Here is a 15,450-nt window from a genome sequence, read left to right on the forward strand (position 1 = left end):
TTTTAAATGAAATTTGCTGTGGATTCACAAGTGGGATTACAAATTAAAGGCCTCTGAAAAGCTGAATCACTTAATTGTCTGGAAATTTCCTGCTTTAAAATCTGTGCAAATCGATGTAACTACTTTTACCTTTCTTATTTTAGAATGTCAAAGGCATAAACACTAGTGTTTACACTTTAGGCAGGAATTGACATATATGTGGAAATTTCACATTTATTACTGAGAATGCACCTTGTTACAAATCTGCTTTATCACTGACCAGCCCAAAAAATGAGTATCTCTGTTAATTTAATAATCATTTTTTTTTTACCTCCCCTCTCCACTCTGGTAGTTTTCTATTCAAATTACAAGTTCTGTTTTGTTTCTTCCTAACCCCATTGTCTCAAAGTGTCATTTTTATGGGCTATGCACTTCTTAAAGATAAAGTTGGATATCATCTATATGTGTATTTCCAGGACCAAGTTCAACAATTAGTTTAACAGTTGCTGAGTGTGGGTAAATGGTGGGTTGTATGCATTCATACCACAGCACACATTTGAGGTGAATGTGACAATGGCCTACTTTCCATCACAGCATACCCCTCTGGGTTCCCTGAACAGTCCTGTCTGACTTCTGGCTTTAGTTGTGAACTTCCCATCTGGAGACATGGCTGACAGTTGAACACACACAAGATATTTGCCTTTGGGAGGTCCATTGTCCATACCACCCATGGTACTGCCAAAAAAATATTTTTAACAATGTCTTGAGAATTTGAGGTCAAGGGTAGGCTGCCTGTTGTGAAGCTGTAGTACAGTTGAATCAACAGCTTGATACAGTATAAATGCTGAAATGCAGTATAAAGGAGTACAGTATAAAGGAGAAATGCAAGTTCTGAAACCTGCTCAGGAAGATGAGATTTACCAAGATGTCAAGACTAGAAAAGGGCATAAAAAGCAAACAATGAGTTGCTAAATTCCTTGGCACAGAACATAAGGAATTTCCATTCAGACAACCAAGAGCATCTCTGACGTTATTTGGGCATTGAAATTTTTAGGGACATCTCTATTTTCTTCATGTCCTCAGGGAGTGTGTACCTCAGGGTATACAATACACTAGAGGCTACTCCCATTGGACAGTTCAATTCACTTAATTTCCATTTTTCAATAGAGAATTTTTTTTTAAAGATTTATTTATTTTATTTATTTACACAAGCACTGGGTACAGTCAGAAGCGAGAGAGGGTGAGAAAACCCACCAGAGCCAGAGCAGGGAGCAGAGCAGGCAGAAGGCCCGAAGTACACTGCTGAGGGGAGCAGCGGGCAGCAGGAGAGGTCTGCGCGCCATGTGGGACCCTCCCGGGGAGCAGCCAGGGATGGAACCGGCGCTGCAGTGGCCACGGGCAGCTTCGCAACCCAGTGCTCAACCGCTGCGCCACCGGGGAGGCCCTCAGTAGAGAATTTTTAAGTCATTTTTTTCTGACCATTCATTCCTTTAATGAACAAATAAAGTCCTGTGAATAGTTAAAGTATTTTAACAACCATCAAACAGACACTACCAGTACAAGGTCATTGAAGTTACTTAACCAAAATACAGTAAGTCAAGAATTATAAATTATACTCTGTTTTAACTTCTGGCTTTGTCAGAAGACATTGAGATCTCAGGTTAATGTTTATGAGTGGTTTTCATGGTAGATGGGAGCAAACAAACTTCCTCTGCCTTCACTCAAATTGACTCCCTATAAATTTCAGTCTTTTCTGGTAGCTTTGTCATGGTAGAATTCCAGGATCATTATGACTCAGATTAGTCAAAATCATTTGGATAAAGTTTCATTCAAATCTTAACCCCATCAGGAAATAGCTATCAAAACTGAATACAATCACAAATAGCCACAGAAAATTCCTTAAATACCTCCTACCCTAGCATTATTTCTTTATGTTCTAAGTTGAAATACAAACAATAAGTAAACATTTTGAAGGCAATAAATAAATAAAGTTAAAATTTAAACCAATAAGTAAAAACTAAGAACTTTTCCTGAAATTCCTCCCAGAATTATCTTATTTGAGAACAATGTTTTCTCTAAATTCTTTGTATGGTTTCTGTGTTCCTGGTAACTGATAGTATTTTTAACCTATTTAATGCAGTTAATGGAAACAGCTAACATCATTACTTCTATGTGGCAGACACAGTTCTAAGCACTGTGCATATGTTTACAATTAAATCTGCATTTAATTTTTGTCATTCTTTCTTGAAAACTGAAGCACAAGAAAAGATAATAACCTCAAGCTTGTACAGGTAGGAAGTAGCAGAACCAGTAAGTGCAGTTATGTTTCTTCCTATGAGACAATCTGATTCCAGCCTATGTTTTATCACACACAACAATTTTTCTCTAAAATTCTTAATTTGCTACACATATTTATCATATACTGGGATTTCAAATAGAAATGAGTGCAAGGGAGAAACAAATGATGGACTGTTCAAAATGCTTGAATCAAACATTATACTGCAGTGTCATTTTAAAATAATCTTTTCCTGCCTTCTTGAGTATAAAGAAATCATTCTCCTCCAAATAAGACCAAATTGGTGTTCCCACAATGGATTTGAACTCTAAATCTCTGATGATTCTAGATAAGCGATATGGGAGAATCTAATCTAAATAAACTCATTTGAGCTAAACACAAAACTCAAATTAATGATACAACCTAGAAATGCTCTCTGAAAGGCTAAATCCTTGGATTTTTATACTATTTGGAAGAAGAGTGGGTTCTGTTAATAGGACAGACTTCATGCAACATATGTTAAGAAAAAAATTGGAAGCATTTAAAAAATACAAGTTGGAAGCTAAATCTTGTAAAAAAGAAAAAAAATTCCTTAAAATATTTTGGAGCTTTTAGGAGACAGTCAATATTAAAATTAGTACGAACATAGAAAAGGGCTTTATGAGTCGAGTGACTGTTGTTTTTCTAAATGTCAGCATGGAAACCCAAACAGAAAGAGGTGAATTGGACCCCTGGAAAGACTGACGAGGAAAGCTGAGTGTTAAGTTTGTGACGTGGTTGATTGCAACCCAAAATTGTCAAGTGCATGATGACAAAGTATTTCCTGGAGCTAGGGGCTGCTACAAGACATATAAACAAGGGTGATGTTGCGGGTGGTGAGGGGGCTGTACTTTAAACCAAGATAGAATCTATATGTGTCAATATTACCATTGGTTTGAGCAATGTCTCTGGATTTGGAAGCCATTCATAGATAGTTTTATCTGAGCTTCATACTGATTAATAATCATTGTGTACAATTGAAGAAAGTAACCAAATTTAAATCATAACTTGTGCTTTCCATTTGTTTTAACATCATGGAAAATAATTTTGAAACATAACATGCACTCTGCTTTTGTGTTAATGACATGATCTTGAAAATATAATATTTGGCTATTAAAGAGCCAGGGCTTACTTCATTATAGATTTTAGGATCTCATTCTGAAAACATATTGAATTAGGTTCTTAACTTTTAAGATAACTTTCTCTAAAGATATGTCCACTAGAAAAGTGTGTTCTTGTCAATCTCTCTGAGCCTTAGTTTTCTCACCTGTAAAGTGAAGGGATAGCTCTAAAAAATCAGTATGAGTCCATTGGCTTTTTAGTTGCTGTATTTATCCTCATAATCAAATTCAGATGTTGTTCATCATAACTTCCCCTACAGTGACATAAGTTTCAAGAAAAGAAAAGGGAGAAGGGAGGAGTAGGGTTGTGTGTGTGTAGTGTGCACCTCTGCACCAGACATACCTGCACATGCATATATGCACATGCATGCATGTATATATAACACATATATCCACATATATAATATTCATAAATGAATGTTGTACCAGAAAGATTTATCACACTCTCCGCAAAAACCAGAAATAAACATATCTAGCTTCCCTAATATGCATTCTCCACAACAATTTTCTTCCCACTAAGTAGTAAGAAAAAACACTTTACAAACCATCTAAACCAATAAGACTAAATAGAGTTGTGACTCCTTTGAAAGCTTCAGTGTTTCTGGCTCACACCTTAGCATTTATGTTACCATCTCCAGAACAATGAAGTGTTTTTGTTTAAAAGTCTTTCCCCTCTAATTAAAGAGAGATGGAACTGAGTCAACAATGGAGTTCTGGAAGCTGACAAACTGAAAATGTCAATAAGCTATTGAAAGACATGCTCTGTGTAAAGATAAGAGGAAGTTTCATTGATCCTGAGTTCTCAAGAAGGAAAAAAAACTATTAGTTCAGAAAGCAGGTATTTAAGAGGAGCTGAGGAACATTAGGCTAATCATGGTTCGTTCCCCTTACAAACTCTTCAGATCTATAACTGGAAAGAGAAGGCCCAGGCTGGCTAGATTTTCTGGGAAGAAGATAATCCCACACTGTGGCTATGCAGCAATTATATTCTCTCTACAATATCTCCTGACCTTTGTAAAGTGGAGGAAGCTTGTTGAGCAGGACAGCACTGCTCAGAAAGCAGACCACTCTTCTTCTTTTTTGTATAGTTTTGCATCATTTAAGGACAGGGATACATTTTAAGAAATTTGTAGTTAAGTGATTTTGTTCTGATCAGTACAACAGAGGGTATAAATACAAGAATTAATTCACATCTGGGTTCCATGATATAGCCTAGTGCAACCAGTTTACATGTGGTCCATCACCGAGTGATAACAGATGGTATACTTGGAGCTGGGGTGGGGAGTTCTTTTTACATGAACCACAAAGCCATCTCAAGGTCCATAAAACTTTAATGTCACCCAACAGATCTCATGTTGTAGAGTCATGGTTTGAAAATTATGACTTTACCAAAAACCAGTGAATTGTACACTTTAATCAGGTGAATTAAATCATGTCTCAAAGAAGTTGTCATAAAATTATTAGTTGGGTATAGTGTCAAATAAGGTACAGATTCTTGGGTCTTGGTCCAAAGACTCAGATTCTAGATGCTGAGTTCAGGCAATGGTATTTTATACAAACTTCTCAGGTGATTCCTATGAGGTGACACAAGGTTCACACTTTCAAGGACATCTAAAAGAGTTAATCTATTTTGATATTTCCCCTAAAAAAAGAAAAAAAATACATAAATGTTCAAAATAGTCGTTAACCAATAAATAAGCTACCATCCTTCAAAAATCATAATTATTAATGATTATTAATGGCATCCAATTATTAATTCCCTGTAATGAATGTGAGCTTTATCAGCATTATAGGAGCTATGATAAATCTTTATTGACTCTAGGTGAAGGTTCTTCTCAGATTACTTATATGTGTATATAATAGGCCACATTTTCTTAAAGTATCCTTCTCCCAAGGACCCTGCTGAGTTGTAGCAAATAAAATGCCTCCCATTTTCTACAGATGGGAAGGTAGAGATTCAGTCAAGTTAAATGTCTGCTCAAAACAGCCAACTGATAAATGACTAATCTGCTTGGATACCAAGTCTTCTAACTCCTAGCTTAGCATTTTCACTGTGAAAATCTCTTTAAAAATGCTACTTCAGCATGTTCCAGCATGGCCTGCCCCTAACCTTTAGAAGCTATTGTTTGAGCACATTTGTGAAGTTTCTATTGTTAATGATGCTAATAAGACTGTACATTGTTTTTATCTGCAGCACAAAAGTAAAACGCACAATTTAATACATTTCTCCCCAAATCTATGTCACTTTTTGTTCAGAAAATTGGGGATTAATATATATCAGCAGAGAGGAGCATGTTTGAGTGTGTGTGTGTGTAGGGGGTGGGTGTGTGCTAAGACAAAAGATAAACTCCGTGTCTTCATGGTATTTGTAGAGAGAAGGGTGGAACATTATTCCAATGTGAAATTGCAAAATAGAATCCTTTATTAATTTGTATGAGAACTGTTAAACTAACATTAATTGGATAATTATTATGCTATAAATCTGCTTCCCTCCTGCCACCAGCCCAGCCCTCTCTCTCCTTGAAGACAAGAGCACCTGGCTTACTGCCTGTTCCACAGAGGTCCTGCCAAGTCCTGAGGTGAATTAAATGTCCCAGTGAATATCTCAAGTTTCTCAATTCCTTGATATCATCATCTTTCCTAAACTGCACCTCCAGTCCACTTTAGGTATCTACTTCCAGGCAGATGGCCCCTGAACTTCCCCATGTCTGAAATATTCACTTCAAAGATCCCACTAACCACAGCTCTTTCATTGGACTGCAAGAAATTCATCAAGCATCTGGCCCACATGTTCCTCTCTCTACTTGCTTTCAGCAAAATCATAGATTCTATGTTCATCTCTTCAGTCACATTGTCAGATCCCAAACTTTCTGATGCTTTTGCCCTTTTACCACAGCACCCAGCAGCATGTCCACCCGGACAATCTGGCAGTTTCCCTTTCTCTGTTCCGCTACTGGAGCAGAGGCGGGCTGCATTACTCTCCTCAACTTTATCTGCACTTCAGCGCTACCTAGCATACCTACAGCTCCTTTATAGTTTATCCACTTTCAGTAAAGCTTTAAAAACAGTAACTTGGCTATAATGTCAAGTAGATGAACTCCCTTCTTTGAAGAAAAAAATGTAAGCTTTTAAATGAACCGTGTCCCAGAGTCCATCCATTCTGCATTTCTTTCACTAAAGTGAAGTGAGTTTATCTCCATTTGTCCCCAAGGGAGACAATTTGGGCCATTTTCACAAATCTTTGTTGTGTCTCTCCCTTCTGATTTATTTATATTGTCATTCAAATATAATTAATTTTCTATCTTTTTTTTTTTTAAAGATTTATTTATTTATTATTTATACAAGCACTGGGTACAGTCAGAAGCGTGGGAGGGTGAGAGAATTCACCAGAGCCAAAGCAGGGAGCAGAGCAGGAAGAAGGACTGAAGTACACTGCTGAGGGGAGCAGCGGGCGCGGCAGGAGAGGTCTGCGCGCCATGTGGGACCCTCCTCTGGTGGCCGGGGAGCAGCCCGGGATCGAACTGGCGCTGCAGAGGCTGCGGGCAGCTTCGCAACCCAGCGCTCAAGCGCTGCGCCACTGGGGAGGCCCTTAATTTTCTATCTTAAAATAAAAACAAAACCAAAAACCCCTTTCTACCCCTAGGCTTTCCTCCATCATTCTTTCAAGGCACAGATTTTGGAATCCTCATTTATTCCTTGCTTTTCCTTATACCTTAAATATAATTGATAGGCAAATTCTACTGAACTCATTTCTTCAAAATATCTTTATTCATTCATATCCAAGGAATCCACTTCCAAATTCTCCATTTCCATGCAAAGCCTCTAAATAAGTGCTGTCCAATAGAAGTATAAAATGAGCTATACATTGGGATTTTATAATTTTTCTAGTAGCCACAAAAAGTGAAAAGAAACAATGAAATTATTTTTTGTAAGATTTATTTATTTATGCATGCAAGAGCTGAGGTGTAGGTCAGAGATGGCTGGGGATGAGAGGATTCAAAAGAGATAGAGCAGGGAACAGAACAGTCAGACTGACTGAAATTCACTGCTGAGGTGAGCAGTGGGCGAGACAGGAGAGGTCTGCGGCACCATGTGGGTCATCTCCCTGGCTGGTGATCGAACTTGTGCTGCAGTGGCTACAGATAGCTTCACTGTGCTGCATCTTAACCCCTTGTGCCACCAGGGAGGCCCCTGAAATTAATTTTAACAATATATTTTATCTAATCCAACTTATCAGAAAATATTACCATTTCAACATGCAGTCATGATAAAAAAAATATTAATGAGATAATAATTTACCTATCAACTTGCATTAGCCACATTTTAATAGACTACTTTTGGTAGTGCCTACCATACTGGACTGTGCAGCTCTGGAGCATCATCTCTGGCCTAAGTTCATCATATCTTTGCTGAATACCCAGAGGAAAGTTCCAGCGGTTTCATTGCTTCTTGTTAACCCCCTCCCCACCTCCTTCATATATTCTATAACCTACATTCAGATGATTTTTCTAAAAATGAAATCTTGTTGTTTGAATCTGCAGAACTCTGCATGTTTTCACACAACTCTATTCTCTTTATATTACAAGTACCTGCATGAACTAGACCTTGTCTGCTCTCTATTTTCAGCTCTTCCTTTCCGTATTTTACTCTGCAATCCACTACCTTACTAAATTTATCTTTGTTCCTTAAGGTCATTTTATTGTTCTTGACTTCCTGGTCATTCTCCTTATCCCCATTCATCTTCAACAGTCAAGCTGCTACTCATGCTCCAAGTCTCCTCAGAAACCTGCACAGTTCCCCTAAGTCTGTATTATATATTCCTCCTTTTTGCTCACGTGGAACTTTTAGTTTCTCTGTCTCATATCCTTGATAATACTGTTGATACTTTGGGCGTCCCTGGTGGCTCAGGCGGTTGAGCACAGCGCTGTGAAGCTGTCTGTAGCCTCTGGGGCCCACATGGCGCGGCAGTCTCGCCTGCTGCTACCCTCAGCAGTGTATTTCGTCAGTCTGCCTGTTCTGTTCCCCACTCTGTCTCTGGTGAATCTTCTCACCCTCCCACGCATCTGGCTTGTACCCTGGTTCTTATATAAATAAATAAATAAATCTTTAAAAAAAAGATACTGTTGATATTGTAAATGGCGCCTCCTCCCTTGACCCTAAGTACATTGGAACAGGATTAACACTGTCTCATTTTTATCTTCAGCTCTAAACATAGGGCCTAGTATTTGGCATGTGTAAAATAATAAGAAATGTAGTGTGTGTGTGTGTGTGTGTGTGTGTGTGTGTGTGTGTGTCCCTGGTTCCTAGCACAGCTCTACTAAACTCATTGTAAATTGTTAAGTGATGAGAACTCTAGGTGCATCTTTTGTTCTAGTGAGGTGACTCTGGTTGGGCCACTGGTGGTTCCTGGAAGGAAGGTAGGTGCCAGAAAGAACAAACCATTATTAGAAACTTGGAATTTTCAACAACCATCCTTTCTCCAGAGAGAAGAGAGGAGCTGTAAAGGGAGTTAACAATTAGCATGAGTGTGTGAGGAAATGCCACTAAAAATTCCAATAATATGGGATTTAGAAAGCTTCCCCATCCACATTCTGCGAGGGTGATGTACCCCAACATCATAGGGATAGACTGTCCCGTTGGGACTGTTCCAGGCCTTACCCCATGAATTTCTTCATCTGACTATTAATTTGTATCCTGTATCACATCCTTTAATAAACTGATAAGTGAAAGTAAGTATTTCCCTGAGTTCTGTGAGCAGCTCTAGCAAATTAATTCAAGGAGGGATTTCTGGGAACCTCAGATTTATAGGCAATCAGAAGCATAGTTGAAAACCTGGACCTGAGAATGGCATCCAAGGTAGGGTGCTTGTGAACTGAGCCCTCAACCTACGGTATCTTATTTTATCTCCAGGTAGATTGGTCAAATTTAAGTTAAATTGTGGGAGTGTGGTGTTACAGAAAACTACTTGATGGGGTAAAACCCTTTCCATAGTTGATGATCACAGTGTGAGGAATGAAGCGCTCTGTATGAGGAGTAATGGAGAAACATAGGTGGAAGACTGGGTGGTTTTCCTACAGAGTTGGTAATCAATAATTGTTCATTGAGGTGCTTGTGAACTGAGCCCTCAACCTATGGTATCTTATTTTATCTCCAGGTAGATTGGTCAAATTTAAGTTAAATTGTGGGAGTGTGGTGTTACAGAAAACTACTTGATGGGGTAAAACCCTTTCCATAGTTGATGATCACAGTGTGAGGAATGAAGCGCTCTGTATGAGGAGTAATGGAGAAACATAGGTGGAAGACTGGGTGGTTTTCCTACAGAGTTGGTAATCAATAATTGTTCATTGAATAAATAAATATAATCATTTTTAGCATCAGAAAAGAAAAAAATGGACTTTTCCTTTTTGCACATTCTCCTGTGGTTTAAGGTATTTGTATCTTTTGTTTTTTATAAATTCCTTGGATCTCAAAAATTTCCAGATGAATTTGCTTCAAAAGAAATAGTTACTTTGAGTTGGTATTAAAAGGTGAAATAGCTCTTTCACCAGAAGGAAGAAAGGAAAACTTCCCAAAGAGAGTAACTGTGAGTGATATAGCAAATATTAGAATGACCATTTGATTTTATAGTAAAAGAACTATAATCAATTACCTCCATGTCACTTAATCCAGCAGACACTTTTAGATCTTGTGTATCTTACCTGATTTCTCAGGTGCCAACATTTTAAAACTTACCTCCCTTTTAAAGCATCCTTTTCCCCGTTTCTGGTTTTCATCCTGTCACGCTAGCTATTCCTTCTCATTCTCCTTTCTCAGTCTTTTAAATGTTTGAACTCCTCAAAGCCACTCCTTCAGCCTCTTGTCTCATTCCCTGAACTCTCCCAAATATTCCCATCCACTTCATGACTTTTTTTTTCTATTGCAATACTTCTCAAATATTTATTTCAAGGCAAAAGCACTTTCCTATTCCAAATCCATCATCTAAATATCTTCTTTAGTGCTCTCTTTGGAGAGATGAATACTCCCCAAACTGAACAAAGTAAAAATAGAATGAATGACCATCTTTACAGCTTACTCTCCCTCCAGTGTTTTCTGTTTCATTGACTAACACCACCATGCATGTCATTGTTCAAGCCAGAACTGGAAATTGTCTTAGACACTTCCTTCCCTTGTAATACCCATTTTCAATAGATTCATGACTCAACCAATGTTTAATGAATTAATGAGAAATGTTTTACATGAATAAACATGGACAAAATCATTAAAGCATTTATATTATGTATTATCATTTTATGTATATTTATATTTGCAGGGCTATGGGATTTTTTTTCTAGGGTCCTTCACATTTATTTGAATATTATTAAGTGTGGAGGCAATTTTATTATCTTTTCTACCATTTTTTCATCAGTTGAAAATTTTTTATTTTCCGAGGAAGGATAAAGACAATGTCATAGTTGGTATCTTTTTTTGTTAGTCAAGAGGGACAAGAACTATGAGCATTTTGGAGACCAATTAACATTTATATTCTGTTTCTCATTTGTAAAGGCGTTTGTAACATCATAATAAAAGCTTAGGATTGAAAGGATGCATTAAAATCTTTGAAAATTAAGCCTCTTGTTGGAAAAGGAAAGCTATTGCTCCCTTTCCTCTTAATATGTCTCTAATTAATTAATAATTATTAAAATATAGAGGAACTATTGAGAAAGAATATTTCATTATGGTGCAATTGTCTTTACCTCTCTTTCTTTTTTGGCAATAAGGAAGCATCGACACCCTATGTCATTTCTTTACCTGTGAAACAATCATTGGCTGCCATTCAGCTTGTTTGAGCTCAACCTCACTGGCTGAGCCAAGAGAACCTTAGCCTTGTGTTACACAATGGCAACACTGCTTGTCTTCAAAGTATGTCTGATTGGGGCCACATGGAAACATAATATCGAAGAAAGAATAATTGTTTTATTAATTAGAATTTAGGTTCTATTGTAAAAAAAAGACATTACAGATAAAGTGGATTAAATGTGAAGAAAGTTTCTTTCACAGAAGTTCAGATGCAGACCTCTCAGGTGCAGACCTTTGGTACCACGGCTGTTTGGTACCAAATCTGCTCCCACCTGCAGGTATGGCTTCCTCTAAATTTTGATCCTCACTTTTCAACAACCCTCACTTAGCAGCTAGATTTAGCGATAACAGTAAGTCCTGGATAGTAGGATACGAGGGAAAATGATGTCCACAACTTGTGGTATAGGTCTAAGGAAGCAGTTGTGCCTCTTCCTCCACACTTCTGCCGAGGAGGGTCATTGTTCAGGGTGGCCATATGTACACCTGCAAATCAGATCTGTTACAGACGTGAAGACAAATAACTGGGACAAACAGCGATCTGTGGTTCAGACTTAGCATTTCTTCAGACTTCCACCAGTGCTAATGCTTCAGGGTACAGATTTAAGCAGGAGATAAACTTGGCTTCATTTTTGCGTTCACTACCTCTAATTTTTTAACTTGGGCAAGGTAAAATGTTCTTAAATGTTTGCTTCTTTCATTAATACTCCACGCCAACCCCCATGACAGAATTTATAGGCTGTCTTTTGATTTACCTCTACGTTCCTCTGTACTTAGCTGAGCATCCAACACAAAGTTTGTCCTTATTATCCTTGTAACACTTATTGGAAACAGTAGCTTTCCTATCTATGTAACAGCTCTTTGTCCCTTTCCTTCCCTATTGGCAGGAAATCACTGTCTTTTGTCTTCACTTTCCTGCTTTCATTTGTTTTCTTTTTTAGATCATTATGCAATCTGTGTGTGTGAACCTTCATTGTCATATTAATCCCATTCCATCATTAATACATTCTACTCCTTTATATAACTCGCCTTTTAAACTTTATTGAGGTATAACTTATATATCATAAAATCTACACATTTTAACTGTACAATGAATTAATTATTGTTAATTTTACTAAGTTGTACAACTATCACCATAATTCAGTTTTAGAATATCTTTTAAATAGGTTTATCACCCACAAAGAATCCTTTATGCCCATTTGCCCTTAAATATCCTTTTAAACAATTTCTCACATGAAATTATAAACAAGAATATATTATAAGCTTATTGAGCTAGGTGCTGAAAGAATTCATATAGAATAAAATACTATATCTAATCTCAAGGGGCTAACTAATCTAACTAGTTGGCAAAAAAAGATCTTGGTCAGAGACCACCAGATAAAATATGCATCTTATTTCCAGCTTTTATAAGTGGTTTGGTACAATAGAGCTACAGAAAGATCTATTATTGAGAAGATTTTCTAAATTTAGAAAATCTTTTATACCTCATATATATTTTTCTTCTTTTAGTTGTAAAACATCCTTTCATTTTTAAACTGACCATTGATAGTTCCAGAAATACAGGTTTTTGTAACATCGTTTCTCTCTTAAATGTCATCTTAAATATGTACCTCCTTCTGTTTCTATCTATTTGTAACCAGAATCTAAATTATAGAATTTGCATTTTCCAAGTAAGATACAGCTTACTGTTCAATAATACTTATAATTCTAAATGCAAATTATGATCACTATAATTCTTCATTTTGGGGTACTTATTGAAAAGAGTAATGTTTATTAACTTTCTCTGACTTAAATGTAATCAGTAGATTTTTTGACCCTTGGGTTGTTATTAATGATAATTAACTGTGGTGATGAAGAATTACTAATAGTGATGACCCTAAGGAGCAAAATAATGCATTTCAAAGAGCTGACTCTTTCTTTAAGTGTTATACATAAAGCAATCCAGTTCTTTTTCAAGTAGGAAGACATAAGTATTGGGTATTCCCAAGTGCCAAGTACAGATTACCCTCACCCCTCACCTTTTCTAGTCTTTTCTTGTACCTTTCTACTGGCCAGTAAGTTAGCAGGGACACCTGACTGAAGGGACACATTCATATAATCTGGGTATGGGGTAGAGGAGACAAAATATAAGAAGTTAAAAATGCTTGTTTTTAACATTTGAGCACTGCCTCCACCAGTTTGATTTTATATGAAGGAATATCAGAAATTGAAATGAGTCCACTTCTTTCATCCTCTAATAATGCTAATTCCTGAGTGGGGGCTTATCTGAAAACCAAGTCTCCCACTTTCAAAATGGCTGGTTTGGCTGTTCATACAGCTGGATGAAGGTTGTGTGAAAGCATGCACTCAGATACTGTCACCTTCCACCTTAGTTGCATATAGTCACCTGGGAAGCCTTTTAAAAAATCCCATGCCAGACCTTCCTCAGACCAGTTAAATTAGTATAGTTGGGGATGGCATTCGAGCATCAGTATTTTTTTAAACATGTAAGTTTGCTTCCAATATATAGCCAAGGTTGAGAACTATTGGACTAGTAATAAACATCTTTTACTCTCGGGTTTTCTTTTCCAGTTTTATTGAGATATAATTGACATATAACATTTTATTTGCTTAAGGTACACAACATAGTGATTTGATATACGTATGCATTGTGAAATAATTAACACAACATATTAACAACCATCATCAGACATCTCTTGTTGACAAGCATCCAGCCCTCAAGCAGAGGCTCTCAGGCTAAACTACACACTGGAGTCCCCTGGGATTTTACAAAAGATACTGATGCCTGGATCCACTCCTAGAGATTCTGATTTAATTGGTTTGGGGTTGGGTTCAGGCAAGCATCAGCACTAGTCAAAGGCTCTGCTTGTAATTCTAATGTGCAGTCAGGAGTAAGAATCACTGCTTGGCTGAGAATAACCTCTTAGCTGAGTCAGTTCTGAGGGAAGGAACCTCTATATTGCTGGACAAAGCATGCCAAGAGCTAAAACAAGAATGTGGAAAAGGAAGGTGGAAACTGGACTAGAGATAAATGTACCTGTCTGAAAATGGAGACCTCAGGTCAATCCCTATGAATGGGATGTGTATGTGTGTGTGTGTGTGTGTGTGTGTGTGTGTGTGTGTGTGTGTGTATATGAAGGGGGGGGAGGGGAGGGATTTCTGTCTCCCACCGAGAGATAGGGGAAAGATAGGGGTAAGAACTGGATTTTTTTAATGCTCTATAATATTGTACATCTGTTCAGTCTCTCTTCCTTTGTGAGAAGAACTGGGATACTTTTATTTGTATACAGAATAGATGCAGTTTAAGAAATGTTTTTCCTGAAAAGACCCCATAATCCAAAAGCATCCCTCCTGTTTCTCTCTTCCCATCAACCACTACGACTGAAAAAGCCCATTGGCCTTTCTTTTGGGCTAAATCACACCAGTAAATCAACTTCATATACTCTGTTGGCTTTAGAGTTTGACTTCATTTTCTTTATTAAATGCCCTTAACTGGGTCTTGGACAGATGGGATAAGAGGTGTGTGCATTTAAAAGGAATCTTCTCTGGACTTAGCTCTGAAATTTCAAAATTGCCTGAAGTCTCAGAAAGGCAATACCTCCCGCGATGAAGAAATGACATACCTTGAGAATGGTATCTTAAAGACAATGTCAAGATGAAGTCACCAGAGGCAAACTTGCTTCCTTTACAATTAACTGAACACTACAGCTGTAATTTGCATTGCTGATATCTTGGAGTGGAGAAATAACTATGTCCCCATTTCCAGGTTCAAATGCAATTGAAGAGGTTCGTGTTCTAGTGCTTCGGGAAGGAATGCAGGGTTTAGTTTGGAAATAGTCGGGCTTGGAACAGAGCTCCTAGTGACTGTCCACTGACGTGGCTTTTTTGTTGTTTGTTTGTGGACATTCTGTATTGTAGTTGTATTAAATCAGTATGTGGTTTGTTCTAGTTAAAAACAAAATCTGATTATGAACCATTATTTATTTAAATTACTGTAAGCAAACACAGTAACTTATTTATTTTTCATTTAGGAGTTGATTATGAAGCTTGTGGTTTACCCAGAGTTATTTTGAAACTTCAGCTTTCTACTCTGGCTTTTGGCGTGCTGACCATTTCTTGGGGAGCTGTGCTAGATCCAAAGGAACTGTAAAGTCCAGGCCCTCCTGTGCTACCTGCTGGGGTCAGCCTTATGGGTGGGCTGGA

This window comes from Talpa occidentalis, unplaced genomic scaffold (genome assembly GCF_014898055.3).
Source record: "Talpa occidentalis isolate TD23 unplaced genomic scaffold, MPIMG_talOcc4v2.1 talOcc4.3, whole genome shotgun sequence".
Classification (NCBI taxonomy): domain Eukaryota; kingdom Metazoa; phylum Chordata; class Mammalia; order Eulipotyphla; family Talpidae; genus Talpa; species Talpa occidentalis.